The sequence below is a fragment of the Odocoileus virginianus genome, chromosome 21, assembly GCF_023699985.2.
Source record: "Odocoileus virginianus isolate 20LAN1187 ecotype Illinois chromosome 21, Ovbor_1.2, whole genome shotgun sequence".
Taxonomy (NCBI): Eukaryota; Metazoa; Chordata; class Mammalia; order Artiodactyla; family Cervidae; genus Odocoileus; species Odocoileus virginianus.
Genome location: NC_069694.1, coordinates 55,050,304 through 55,065,594, shown reverse-complemented (window position 1 = coordinate 55,065,594; position 15,291 = coordinate 55,050,304). Strand labels below are relative to the sequence as shown.

At 40.9% G+C, this 15,291-nt stretch overlaps 1 protein-coding gene and 1 long non-coding RNA gene across 2 annotated transcripts in view; one reads left to right on the top strand and one right to left on the bottom strand.

Annotated features, from left to right (window-relative positions):
- LOC110128809 (bifunctional heparan sulfate N-deacetylase/N-sulfotransferase 3) overlaps positions 1–10,656 on the bottom strand; it is a 175,726-nt gene extending 165,070 nt beyond the window's left edge. Inside the window, exon 1 of the mRNA XM_070452380.1 lies at positions 10,129–10,656. The gene's annotated coding sequence lies outside the window, so the exon portion shown is untranslated. The remainder of the gene's footprint in view (positions 1–10,128) is intronic.
- A 351-nt stretch (positions 10,657–11,007) lies between these two features.
- The window catches only part of LOC139030244 (uncharacterized), a 283,374-nt gene continuing 279,090 nt past the window's right edge, over positions 11,008–15,291 (top strand). Inside the window, exon 1 of the long non-coding RNA XR_011482549.1 lies at positions 11,008–11,282. This is a non-coding gene — a long non-coding RNA (uncharacterized lncRNA). The remainder of the gene's footprint in view (positions 11,283–15,291) is intronic.

The following is a 15,291-nucleotide window of genomic DNA, read 5'->3' as shown; positions in this document are numbered from 1 at the left end:
GAATATTTTGAGTAATATGTTTATCATTATGAATAATATAATATTCTGTAATTGCAGAATACTTATAGGATAAATATCTTACTTATCCTATAAATTATATATTGTACTTTATTCATGCAAATATTTAGGGAAACTATATCATTCATTCAATTATTTATCAGATAAGTATCTTTTTGTTTCAAATATAAATCATCAACAGAATGAATTTCTTTAAAGGGTCCCAAATTATAAGGTAGAGACTAAGTTGAATGCAAACAGTAATGTATGGGCTGTTGATTAGAGACAAATGTCTGTCACAGGATGAGAGAAAAAAAGACACCATGGCAAGTGGGGGTGTCTGCAATGTGGGGAGGGGTTGGATTTGGGCAGAGCCTTGAAGGATGAGGGCAAGATGAAGAGGCATTTGAGATAGAGGCGATTTTACAGAGGAGGAATGAGCACAGTACTGGGCAAGGGACCCTGAAGAGCTGAAGGAAAGAGTAAGGAATGCCTAAAAAGTAATTGTATAAATATGGGTAACTCAGATCATAGAGATTAGATAACATAGAAGATTTTTTAAAACTTATTATTAGTTTTATCTTATTAAAACAGAATCCAACAACATATTAAAATCATACACCATGACCAAGTGGGCTTTATCCCAGGAATGCAAGGATTCTTTAACATCCATTTATTTTTATATTGTAGTGGTTTTTGCCGAGGGTGGGATGATCTGAGAGATTAGATAACATACAAGTTTATTGTCAAGAAAGCCTTGTAGGGAACCATTAAATCTCCTGATTTGGGAAATAAAATGAATTAATCAAGAGTGTAGACGACACACCGGGGCAGTGTGAGAGCAGCTCTGGCGAGCCAGGGCAGGCTCATTTCTCACAGTCCAGGCACGAACTGTTTAGTGCCCACAGAGCAGACAGAACACGGCCTGGGTGAGTCTGGGGGACAACTGCAAAGAAGGAGGTGCTGAACTTCACATGTCACCAAAGGTCTGTGGGACACCACCCGTGGCCAAGGGAAATGCCGTTCAGGGATCTGACACGCTCCAAAAGAAATCCTGCTCTTTCAAACATTTCCCCACAGGTTGAGGTGTAATTCAAGCAAGTCAAAATTTCCAGGACAACTGAGGGTTTTCACTGTAACTGTAGCTATTTCATTTTGAAGAGTATTGCACTTTTACAGTTAGGTATATGTTTATGAATAATATAATAGTCTGTGGTACAATAGCAGGATATAAAATCTCACATCTCTCTAGACCCCTGTTTTAGTTCTAGCTGTGAAGTGTTTCTGAGTGGATACAAAACCTGTTCTCACTTTTTGCAGTTCAGATAGCAGTGTCTCAGTTTGTTCCTATTGTCAGAAGTGAAAGGCATGTAATTCATAAAATTCTTACCTGTGATGAGACAGGGTGGTGAGGTGTATTTGCTCTCACTGTGTAGGATAGTTACTAGCAACCTATCAAAGCTGCCTCCTCCATTAGCAGGTATAAAATACTGAACAACGTGTGAAACAACAGCCAACAAACACTACGTTGCACTTGATGAGTAGGGATTTGTGCTGTACAGACTACGTCTTCTACAAGTTTCAGATGAAAGAGCAAGAGAGGATAAAGAAACTTAGGAGAGTCAGTGGTGCTTTCTCAGAGGCATGGTGCTTGAGGGGGACACAGCATGATGGGCGGGATCTGGGTATAAGGATGCGGTGCACATGCCCGGCATAGAAACCTGGCAAGGGTGAAACGCAATGATTACAGCGCGTTTATCTGAGAATCAGTCTAAACTAATCATAAGGCACTATGTATTGGACTGAAAATGGAAATAATGTTTCGCTGAAAACGTGCTGCAGATTAAAGTGACTGTGAACGGAAGAGCGTCGACTGGGAAACAGCACTGGATGTGTCTGAACAGAAGAGAGACAGTAAAAATAGGGTTTACAGATGATTAGTATAGCGGTGACGCCCAGAACGGACAAAGAACAATAATACGCACAGAGAGAGTATGCGCTGCATTGCATGCAGTGAAGAAGCAGGTGGAATCAGGACAGTCCGAGCAAAGACGCTGCTGCACAATCCAGGTAGGGGTGGTCTGAGTCCAGACAAAGGTGGTTATCAGAGAGGAAAAGAGAAAAGGATGTGGGGGCGGGGGTAGGCAGGCTGGGCGACTAGGAGAATAACAGTGCCGGTAATAAAAGCACCACGGCACAGAGCGGAAATTGGCTTGAGCTACTGCTGGAAACTTAGGGTTCAAGCAGGTGACCAAATGATGCGTGAGGCGACAGCAAAATCACAATGCTCTACAAAATAGTTGGATGTTGACAAATAAGAAAGTCGAGGAAATTGACTAGGGTCAAAACTGATGGGTTGCAGGCAAATCTCGACATGCTACACAAATTCAGCTCTTCAGGAAAGTCTTTCCGACCAACTCCACTCCTCTCCCCTTTAGGCCAGGTCCCCAGATGATATACTCTAATTATAATCACTTTTCTTTTAAGGCCTCTACCAAAGGCTTACTATTATTAGCAACATGATTTGTTTAAGGTCTCACTGCTTTTTCAGACTGAAATTTCCAAGGGTAGCTTTCATGTTATTCCCAGTGATCTTTTAAACAAGACACGGGATAAAAACATCTTGAAAGGTCAAGAAAATCAACAAGGCAAACACCTCAGTATAGTGACGACTGTGTTCCTGAAGTGCTCTCACAAAAATATATTAAAAAGTACAGACTCTGCAAGATCTGAAGGGCTCTCTGCATGACTGAAGAACAGGCACATGAGCTTGTGGGTCAAGAGTTTCCATGGACACCACTGTCTTAAAGCACAGAGCTGACAGATATGGTTGAACTTGGCTACCTATCTGACCATGGTAAGGAATATGCTGAATGACCAAGAAACTGTATATGAAACTGAGAATGTCCACAAGCCACTGAGGCAGGCAAAGCTTTGGAACAGTCACAGCAGATACAGGCAGTGACAAGGCTGGGCTGGTGATAAGCATCACCACCTCATTAGGATTTCCTACAAGGCGCACTGAAGCAAGTCACATCTGTGGGCAGGGAGGATGCCCTCAGCATCAGCTCAGCTCACATTAATGAACACTTACTATGAGCCAACATGGTCTAAGGCCCTTTGAAGGCCAAGCAGCCTGCCCAAGGTGCAACAGCTTGTAGCAGCTGAACTGATTTTGAACCTGACAGCCCACAGTCAAGATTTCATCTGCCTGGGAAGGCAACTGCAAACACGTCCCTTTCATGCTAGGAACATGTAGGAAGTGGGAATCAGACAGCTCTTCCCTCTAGATGCTGCAGTTCCTCATTAAAAGTGAGATACTGTGGTACCTACTTAACAGGTTTTTTTGTTTTTTTTTTTATATGCAGTAAGTTTTTATTAGTCAGTTTATTCTTTTTAATTAAGTAAGTAATTTTAATTGGAGGGTGATTACAATATTGTGATAGTTTTGATATGGATTATGAACTAAAAGTGTAAAAATCTCTTAGAAAATTATCTGGTACAGAGAATGAATATACTAAATGTTTCCTGTGATGATGATGATGATGATGATGTTATAAATAACATAATAAATGAGAGAAAGATCCTGAAGATGACCAATAAAAATGTACTAAGTTCATAAAAGGATAGCTACAAACATTTTAGTATAAGCAGCGTGGCGGGAGGTACATAAAGTCCACTTTTGATGCAGGAATCTAAAGTCAGATGGGTCTCAGAGCAGAGGAAGAAGCCCCAAAGAGACATAATCGGAACTGTGTCCACCCTTGGGCTTCTAATCCCTCCCCCTTCTCCTAGATGAGCTCACATGGTCCCTGGCTTTCATTACCAACGATGCCCCCCCCCCCCCAATTCCAAATGTTTATTCAGAATTCACACCTCTTTCCTTTGAGCTCCAGGATTTCAAATTGAACTACTGACTTGGTATAATAACAACTTCCAGTAACCATGCCCTTTCTAACGACAGATCAGCCACTCCTTAGCTCCACTGTAACTGTGTCAGAAGCAAGCTCAACCTGTCCATAACCACTTGTGATCCACCACCCTCTAGACCCGTCTCCACCTTCCTACAACCATCTGGTGGCTCCTCTCAACACCTTCTTTTCCCTCACTCCTGCCTATCGAAATAGACCCAAGCGCTCTCATTTCCATTTTCCAAAACTTGTCGGACGCAATGCCCTTCTCTCTTTCCCAGCATGGTGCCTCTCACTTGAACCACCTCAACAACTAGGCCAACCAGAAACCCTCTCAGCTCCCTCTCTACTCTTCTTAACCCAGCACCAAAGAGCAACTCTGATTTTCTTCCCAGCTGAAAATCCAGTGATGGCCACCCATCTCACTTGCTGAAAACTCAAATTCCTGTACATATCCCACAAGACCAGAGGCATGCTCCCCTCTGCCTCTGACGTCTCAGGCCTGATTCTTTGGTGTGTTCTCTTACACTCAGGCAGGAGCTGGGCCTGAAACTCTTTTCTGACCTAGGATGCTCTTACATGCTCTTTTCTTTGTCTGGAAGTTTGTTCCGCTCTTCTCATTGTACTTCATTCTCCAAATCCTGTGGCGCTATGTGTATATGTCCCAGCCTCGCAGAAACTTCCCTGTTTCCCCCAATCTGCCAGGTGCCCCCAGAACACACTCTCACATCACTACCTGCTTGCGCTCTGCAGCACGTTCCATAGTTATAATCAGTCGTGGGATTTTCTGGGTAATATTTCTTCATAGTTTGGAAACAGCTGGAAGCACCTGTCCTGTTCACTTCTATACTCTTGCTATCAACACAGTGCCTGAAGTGAGCACATCCCACTGAATACTTGAAAAATGGGCAAAAAAGAGCCTCTACTAAATTTTACAAATGGTAGCTGCAGTCACAAACTAGGGCAGTCATGAAGTAAAACCATCTTCTATGAACGGATACCTCGATCAGTCACACTGGCCTCAAACAGTCAGAGTGATAATACAAATGCTGTGAATGGCAGTGACCACCTTGACCACAGCCATAAATCAGACACATCCAGAATGTACCTTTTACTGACTTATTTGAACACCCATTTTTCCTCTTCTGATAGTTCTCAGAATTGAGTGGTTAGAGTTCTTTTGCAATTCATCTGTTTTTAAAAAGGAAAACATCTGTTTTTCACCATGGGAACATTAGCCAGCCATTATTTTATTATCTACCATTAATGAAAGACAGAGGGAGCAATTATTTTTGGGGATTCACAGGCCATTCTATATACATAGTGAAGAACTGACTATATACAAACCTACAGTTTGCAAAACATCGCAAAATCTGCAGGGGAAGCACCTACTTGTCCCTGTAACCTTCTTTTTTCTTCCACTCTCTCCCACCATCATTCCAAAGTAAAAATCAATTTCTAAATGGAATAGAATCATGTTGGCAGCATAAGGAATGTGAAAAAAAGATTGCCATCTGGAAAATGAGTATTAATAACTAAAGAACTTCAGGTTCTAACATAAATGAAAGATATTTAAAAGATCTTGACAGTATTCCTTTCACAAAATTAACCATATTTTATAGTATTGAAAAATGCATTGAGAGGCCTTAAATACATTGCATGGATTTGCTGAAAGTAATTTTAGCAATATTAAAAATTGACAAAGAACATGCTTTTGTCTGAGAAAGAATGTGTGAAATTGTGTCATATTTATTGAACCCTGCTTACTTGTGGTAGGCAAGTAAGAGGCTGATTTGCATGGACTACAACCAAGAATATACTCTTGTCTCTAGAACTGGGCTTTTCTTTTTTTTGTTTTTGTTTTAAAGCTGGATGGGAGAAAAGCTGCACTTATGGGGGTATTAGCTTTGTTTAATACATTAGATGGAAAATGACTTTCTATTGCAACTTTCCCTCCTTTGTACTTAGAAATTATGAAGGAAGGAATCCATTTTGTTCACTTCCCCCAGTGGTGTGCCATCCAGTGAGGCAAGAGAAGAAAACTCTCCCACTGCTGCTTGCTGTTTCTGCCTCTGTGACTTATAGGCGAATACGTCTGCCTCTGTCTTCTTAAATTCAGCTAGGATGTATGTATCAGTGCACGCCTAACAGCAGGGCACTATGCCTGCTGCCACTGCAGCCTGCAGCACAGACTCCAACCTGTGTCATTTTTATCCTTCTTCAGAGACATGGGAACAGAAGATATTAACCCAGTCTCTCACTGCTTGCCTGGACCGTAAGATGTAAAGTCTCAGATCAGTTTTTGGCTGTGTTTTAGGGCAGGCTACATGAAGCTGAGAGGCAGAGGCAGTCAATCTGCATAGAGAGGATACAAAAGAGCAGAGAGGAGCAATGAAAAATATGACAGGCAGTCCTGAGGAGGGCTGAGGTCCTGGTTCTCTTGTTCACTACCCTATGGATGCATCAATGAAGAGGTCAGATAAATTACTCCTCTGTTGTCATGGGCAGCTTTTAGAACAAGTGAAACTCAACCTGTTTGGAGTAGCAAGAGAGGAGAAAGGAATCACCTAAACTAGACTATATATAGCTCATTAAGGAAGGCATCACATGTAATGGTCCTGGGAACTGCTTTAAGCCTGGCACAAAAGGAGGTGCAGAGTAAATTTTTCTTGAATAAATGAATGATCATTTCATACATAAGGGGAGAGGTGGTAGAAATGACTGGAGTGGTACATGAGTTTCCTGTGTTATATGAAGAAGTGTATCAAGCACAAATATTTGAAGCCTATGGAGAGAAAATGTAATTTTGTTGTTAAGGGCATGTGCATTGGAGTCAGAGTCAAACTGAATCCTGGCTTTATCACTTGCCAGGGATGCAGTCTTTGACAGGTAGATAACCTCTCAGTGCTTCAATTTCCTCATCTGTGAAGTGGACATAATTACAGTATCTACCTCACATAATCTTTGTGAAGATTACATGAGCTAAAAATTAATACGTAAACTGCTTAAACAGTGCCTGGTACAGGTATACATCCTATGAATGTTGGCTGTTATTTATTTAAGATTTTTTGATGTGGACCGTTTTCCTAAAAGTCTTTATTGAGTTTGTCACAGTATTGCTTCTGTTTTTATGTTTTGGTTCTTTGGCCCCTGAACATGTGGGACCTCAGGTCTATGATCAGGGACTGAACCTGTACATCCGGACTTGACTGAGCAGTCCTAACCCCTGGACCACCTGGGCAGTCCTAGCCGCTATTTCAATAACACATCTACTACTAAAATTCTAGACAATAGTACTTAAGTTTAGTTTTGCATTATTCTTTTTTTTTCATGTCTCATTGTCCAGTCCTTCAGAATAATTTCCACAGTGTTGGGCAATACAGAGGACAGGAAAGGATCTCTGAGACCCTTATTTTCCAGGTGAGGGACCGAGGCCCAGAGCTAACAAGGGAGTTGTCCAAGACTAGTGCTTTCATCACAGAACCCAACCTACAAGTCACATCTAGTCTCAGGTTAGTCTCAAACCCTACAATTGGAGAAGATTTAAAAGTGAAATGTATGTAAGATGGATACCCATCAGTGAGATGCTACAAGGTTTTAGTACAGAACTCTACTACCTGACTTTTTGGCAACAGGTGGTGAAGAGTTGGGCTTCCCTGGTGGCTCAGCTGGTAAAGAATCCGCCTGCAATGTGGGAGACCTGGGTTTGATCCCTGGGTTGGGAAGATCCCCTGGAGAAGGGAAAGGCTACCCACTCCAGTATTCTGGCCTGGAGAATTCCATGGACTATACAGTCCATGGGATCATAAAGAGTCGGACACGACTGTGCAACTTTCACACACACAAGCGAAGAGTTACATCTCTCAGTAATTTGCAGGCGTTTTTGTGAAATAATTTATTATATATAATAATTGCAGAAAAGTAATTACAGAAAGGCTTGACATTTTCCTAGTTATACAACTTACATGAAATTGATGAGCAGTGTTTAACGCAACATGAAGGGATAAATCACCCACTGTGACATCCCAGAGCCGAGAATATGGTTTTTATTAAAAGCAGACAAGCAGCCAAATAAACCAATTGGTTTTCTAAAACCAATTCTTTGGGTATTCTAAGAGAATCTTCAGTTTTAAAACAATTTTAATCTTTGTTCAGACTAGTTATCATCATAATGCAAGCTGTTACTTTGGTGGCCTGGTAGTGTCCTCTAATCTGGACAGCTGTTCAGAGTTCATGCATTTCAGTGTAGATGCTCATTTCCAATAGTCACAGCACAGGATAGGTAAACTTCCACTGTCTTTTCACTATTGTCTAAACTGTTAAGCAATTAGAAATCCAAGGCATTTATTTAGCTGAGAATAGTGTTTTTAACACCAATTCTATTTCCCTGTTTTTGGAGCACAAACAACAAAGTATTTTACAGCTCAAATTTTATTTAAATTTAAAAGTTTCCATTAATCACCAAAGAGCAGTTGAGACTTAATCAGGATTTAATGAAGTCATAGAAGATTCTCTGAATTAAATGAAAAATTTGTAACTTCTTTATTGTTTTAACATTCTTAACTGACAAGTCAGCCTTTGAATATCAAGATTCTAGCTCATAATAACTTCTTCAACAAAATATACTGTTCAGGAAAAAGGAACCTCAAATGCCTGGTTATCTCTTCCACTGTATTTTTTTTAAACAAATCTTTCAGTCACAGCACAAATTAGTCTAACATTTGCTATAATCTTCAGAGACAATGCTTTTCTCAAGGAAATGTATGAAAGAGAAGGAAAGGAAAGGGAAAGGGTGAGTTGCTCAGTCATGTCTGACTCTGTGAGACCCCATGAACTACTGTAGCCCAACAGGCTCCTCTGTCCATGGGGTTCTCCAGGCAAGAATCCTGGGTATGCTATAACTGAACTGAACTGAACTATGAAAAAAATCTCTCTAGAAAGAGATAAAAGTTTTGTTTTATCTAAAACAGTTTATTAAAATGAGAATCTTTATAAGACTATGAAGAAAATTAACTCATGTGACCAGTTTAATATCAATATTTACTTATACAAAGAAAGAAACCTCTGTTTTACCATCAAGACCACAAAGAAAAACAATAAAACTATCAGAGAAAGGGCAGATTTTGTCTGTGTTAACTTGAGAAAGAAAAGGGGAAAAGCTTCTGTTAAGGCAAGACTCTTGATATGTTCAGTACTATTCTCCAAAAGAATGTCTTTCAAATTTATTTTTGAAATCTCCTCCTCAAATTCAATATTAATAGGGAGCTGTGGCTGGAGAAAAAGGAAAAACTTGTCCCTTAGCTGAGTATCAGATGTTTGGAAGTTTCTCTTCCACATCATTCTGCTCTCATGTGGTGAATAGCATTGTTCAATAGTTGATAACGTATTTTCTAAGAAAAATAAAAAGTGGGTTTGAGATCAGTTTCACATGTGTCTTATGATTTGATTTGTATTTCAATATCAAGATGTAACTGTTTACATCACTTAGGAGTGATTTTCTTAAAACTGTTCCAGATTACATATGTTGCTATAACCAATATGTTTATAGAGAATATGGATAAATTTCAACTTTAAATGAGTTTGAAGCTTAAGTAGTTTCCAGATATTAGAAGAACTAGTTGGAAGATCATCTAGGTAAACCCCTTTAAAAAAATCTAACTTAGTTCTTTAAAAAAAAAAGTAGATATATTAAATGGACTATATATGTATTTTTTTAAATTTTAAACTTCTGTTTTCAATACTTAGGGTATTTCTTACCAGTTGTACTTAATGTTATTAACGATATAATTTAAAATGATATTTATAAAATGAATTGCATCAAATAGAAAGATTTGTTGAGGATCATTACTATATAGATAGATAGGTAGTTGTGGTTTAAATCTCCAGTGTTGCTTACAAATTTCTAGTCCAACAAGCAACAGACATATGTTCTGTTTAACAAATCTTCTGAAGAATAATTACAAGTTGTTGGTGGAGACCTGAAACAATTGTAAGTGATCATTGCCTTAATACTTTAATTTTATAAAAGAGAAGCTTTAAAATTAAGCCAGGGTAAGACATTTCTTTGTTTCACTCAATTTAATTAAAGGCTCTATCTTTTCTATAAGGATAAAATTAGGCACTTGTTCAATCCTGAAATTCTTACATCAATTGTAAACAAAGTTGTTACTCCTGCATTTATGAGTTAGCCATTATAGTATAAATAAATAGATACACTTACCTGGAATTAAAACGGAAAGAGCTGCAAACGTTTCAGAAAGTTTCAGTAGATAGAAAAGAAACTGAAACAGCAGTATCCACTACCGTGGCTCAGGCATTTTGGCTTTACAAGTGGCCGCGCTACCAGCTCAGGCCCAGTACCCTTGTGTTATGTAACATCTCATTAATATGAGCCATCAAACTGCTACCAAGCTGCCGAGGCACTAGAGGGCAAGAGTGTCACATGCAAGACCCGTCGCCAAGGGACAGGTTTTGGTACCACTTGGGGAAGACAGATGCTAAAGAAGCTGATAAATAACACGATGCCTGAAAGCAGCAGCGAACTAGAAATGTTTCTCAGTATTTTAAATGTCAATTTCCTGTCCAGCTGAAGAGTTAACAGGTTAATAAATATGTATAAACAAATAACCACACCATGCAAAACTTTCGGGATTGTATTTAAAAACCTCCAGTCATCCAGGAAGCTGTCTTTCTTTTCTTTGTCTAAATAAACTTATTTTTAAAAGGCGAGGAAAGGTCGATTAAATAAAACGAGTGTCAGTCTCAGGACCCCTTTAAACCGCGAGAAACTTGTCCTGACCGTGCGCGCCGCCTCTGGAGCCCGCGTTCCAAGTCTCCGGCGGCGGGTATCTGGGCGAGGACAGCCCGGTCCCTGGCGATTCCCTCGGGCTGCGGGCGTCCGCGGGATCCTGCTTCCCACGTCCTGGGCCTCCGCGGCTCCTCGCGATCGCCCCGCCGTCCGGGCGGCGCTCGGGGACGACGCGGTGCCGGGATCCGGGCGGGGACGACGCGCGGGCGGGTCCCCGCGGCCGCGGCCGGTGGGCGCCTCGCGGGTCCGGGAGCGCGGGCGGCGCCGGGCGGGAGCGGCCGCGGGGCGAGCGCGGCGGGCGCGCCGGGAACTCGTGCGCTCGCTCCGACGCGCTCCGCGGCCCCGGGACCCGCCCGGCCGCGCCGCCGCCGCCCTCACGCCGCCTCCCAGCTCCCGGCCCGCGCGCGCCCGCCCGCCCGGGGAAGGGGAGGAGGCGGGAGCCCAGGGGCTGGAGGCGCCTGCATCCGGCCGCCCTGCGCCCGCGTCTGCTCCGCCCGGCTGCCTCCCCAGCCTTCGACTTGGGGACCCTGGGTGTCCCGGCCCGATCCGACGGCCACTGCGGGCAGGTTGGTAGCGGTCGCCAGGGAGAAGTGTTGGACCGTGTGTGGGAAGTGGGTGTGAGTTCCAGAGGCGGTGCAGGGAAGGTGCGGCGCACCCTCGTCGTCCCCTCCGGTCGCGTGGCTTCGAGGTTGTAAGCTGGTAATTGCTTCGACTTGCCGGCTTTCTAAAGGCCACGTGTTGTGTTCCAGCTCCTGAAGACAGATGAAGGCGAACAACTGGAGCGACATTTTGGATAGGAAGGTGTGAGGTTGCACTTGTCCTAAAATATAGGTTGATCAGGAGCCTCAATTGAATGACTTTCCCCCTTTTTAATTTATGTTTTGATCCACTGAGTGGGTTGCCATGCCCTTCTCCACGGGCTTGATCCACTAACAACAGCATATGTGAGTTTTAGTAAGTGGTGCAAGTGGATCTACTAAAGATTGTACTGGATTTCTATGGTTTTGCCTCTAGTTACGCATTCCTCCCCTGGAAACAGTACCCTTATTTACTTTGGAAGATCGAACCGGCGCCTCTCAGCCCATTTGATTCAGGTGATGTCAACCACTCAGTGGGTGACCCACGACTCTTGTGTGGCCACTGGAAGCTTTATGTCCTTCTAGTAGTAGCTAGGGTTGGTTTACAGAAAAGTATGTGACCAAATTGGCCAATCAGAGACAAGAAAGCACCGTTTGGGGACCATTTTGCCCCCCTTAAAAAAGGGTCTCCCTTCCGTTGGACTTTGCAGAGTGAGTTGTGAGCTTAAAGCTTTTTGCGTCATCATGTGAAGTCTGGGGATGCAGATAATACTCAGGGAGACGAATGGGAGCTGGAGGAGAGTTAAATCTAGATGGGGATATTTGAGCTCTGAACCCAGCTGAAAAAATGTCCTAACTGGATATTTTCAAATATGAATCACCAAATTCAGTTTAGTCTTAAGGCAGCTTGAGTTGAAATTTCCGCTGGGTGAATATGAAAGAGACCCAAAATGATACAGAAATGACACATTTTGGTAGATTACTAATGGGGGCATTTGGATATTGTATGGCAAGACTTTTGATTAGATCCTAATGTGGAAATCTTAAAAAGCCTGAAGGATTTTGCTCTTTTGATAAAGAGGTTGCAGAAGTAACTGAACCAATTACTCCTTCTGGAAGCCCAAAAAGATGTCGAGATGGTAGAATTATTTCACCAGATGACATGTGTTAAATTGATTTTACTTATTTATTTATTTTATTATTGTCCCCTGGCCCCCAGAGCCTTTCAGGAATTTTAAGATTCTACATTTATTTTTTTCATACTTCTTTTCCAAACAACTTCATCTGACATCCAAGCATCTTTACAGTCTTCATTCCAGTGATTAAAAAAAAAAAAAGAAGAAATTATTGGACATCTACTAAATGGTCCTGGAAATACAATAATGTTTTAATAAGAAAATAAAAGCAGGACCATTTCCAGCACTTCTGTTACTTGTTATGTATTGATACAGGGATAAGAAGTCAGACTTTTCTACAAACAAAAAATAGAAAAGTTTTTCTACAAAATAATGCATTTAGTATTTTTATGATTGTGTTTTGAGGCTTTCTTCAGCTAGGTGTGCTGGAGGCACAAATTTTCTGATGCTTGGGAAGAATCGCTCCCTTCACCCGTGACTGCTACCCTCGCGGTCTATCTGGAAGTACAGACACCTTAGAAAATGTGAAAGTGTTAGTCACTCAGTCGTGTCCAGCTCTTTGCTTCCCCATGCACTGTAGCCTGCCAGGCTCCTCTGTCCATTGGAATTCTCTAGGCACAAACACTGGAGTGGGTTGTCCTTTCCTTCTCCAGGGGATCTTCTGGGGTTTTTTACCCATGAGGTAGACAAACCTTACAGCTCTATTCCACAAGTTCCTATCTGTGCACATGTGACACTTCAGTCAGTGTAATAGCAGATTGGTAAATTGCCTCTATTTCCTTACTTTTTACTTGCCCAGCAGAAGGTAAAGTGCAACAGATATCACTGTCAACCATTGTTCCCTCTAGCCCTTCCTTCCTGTCATCTTTCCTTAACTGAGAAATATTAAAGCCAGGGAATAATTTTTCCTCTGAAAAGATTCCAAATTGCGGAACACTCATTATAGACAGCAAAGAACCTGTGGCAGTGGGTGAGGCAGAGGTGGTGAAGGTTGTCTGCTTCAATGCCTCATGTTTGCAAAGCATTTGTATAATTTAGTATCATCTCTAAATGAGGTTATGCAATATTTTTTAATGTGGTAAATGTGTTAGGTTTATTTTAGACTTACAGGATAAAGCACAGAGTTTATAGCTTTGGCATATCTACTATTACTATTTGTATAAATACTACCTACCTCAAATATGGAAGAAGTTCAGATTTCTATCAGTCTCTGAGAAACCCTGAGATAACATGAAATACATTTATTAGAGGCCCAGCTTCCAATCCAAAAAGAAGAGTCTATAAATTAAATACCTGTGCAAACCATTAAAAAGAAGAGACAAAGAACAAATCTATACACATTGTATATTGAAATATTCAACCCTTGAATTTAGTCTGAAATGAGACATTGAATAATGGAGATTTAAAAATTTATGCTTTTTATAGTTTACAAATTATTTCTGTCTTTGATGGTCTTTTCCCCCTTTATCTAAATATTCCTATGTAGAGGTGATGATTATGAAGGAATAGGAAACTCATTTCAGTTTGCAGAATCTTCTATTTTTTCAGTGTCTAAATTAAAGCAATGTAGTATTCTAATACATTTTTAAAAATGTAAGTATTAATAAAGAATACCTCAGTATTTTTCTGACCTGAAATAGCTAGAAAGTATGTGTGTGTGTGTGTTAGTCACGCAGTTGTGTCCTACTCTTTGCGACCCCATGGACTGAAGCCCACCAGGCTCCTCTGTCCCTGGGATTCTCCAGGCAAGAATTCTGGTGTAGGTTGCCATTTCCTTCTCCAAGCTAGTAAGTATAAGTATTACTTTTCTTGGAAATATTCAGTTTGGAGTTATAGTTATGGTAATTAATGACATTATAAAGCTGCTGAAATGTAATGGGATAAAGATTTAAAAGCATATTCTAGCTAAAAACTGCTAACTCAGCTCAAGGAAATACACCCCAAATTTCTTTATTGTCTAAAGAGCTGTTTAAGTGAAAACAGACCAAAACCAAAAATCTCAAAAAAGTGATTGGTTAGGAGGAAGAGAAATGGAAATGGTATCTGGCTTCTCAAAAGCCACAGAAAAGGTGAATTTTACCTGCCTCTAAGTCTCCTTATAAACAGGCCCCTGAAAAGTGTACTGGGTTGATTTAGTAGAATGAAAATCTTGCCTTATTTTATAAAGACCAATTTAAAACTTAATAGACTAGTTTGGAGTAGTGGTTCTCAAATTTAGTGTACATCAGTGTAATCTGAAAATGTTATTAAATCAAAGGTTGCAGGGCCTCACCCCCAGAGTTTCTGATTCATTAGGAGTGGGGTAGGGCTGAAGAGTTTGCATTTTTCACAAGTTGCCTGGTGAAGGTGATATTACTTATCTGAGACCACACTTTATGATCCTCTGGATTAGAGCACTATTGAGAACACAGATTGTGTGTGTGTTTTTTTTAAATGTTTATTTCTATATTTATTTTCAGCCTTTTTTCCAGGAAAAGCTTTAAAATGGATGGTAGTGGGGGTTTATTATACCTTATAAAGTTCCTGAAGGGCAAAAGACCCTGCCTCTGGCACTCCTTTGATGCAAGACCCAGGCCTGGAGAACTGTGGTCTGTAAGAATGAACATTTATTATTATATAAATTATTTGGTTTTCAAAACTAATTCTCTTTTTTTTTATGTTGACCATAATATACAATGAAGTCAAGATTTTAATTGGCTTCCGATACAATCGATTAAGTAAATCATCAATGAAAACAAAATTGTTTGTTAAAAAATATGGGGCCTTTGGCATAATAAAAAGTAGCAGGACTTTCAAACAGGTGAACAGATGCTGTGCTTACCTCTTTGAGGGCTAGTTTATTCTGTGTCTTTCATTTCCTG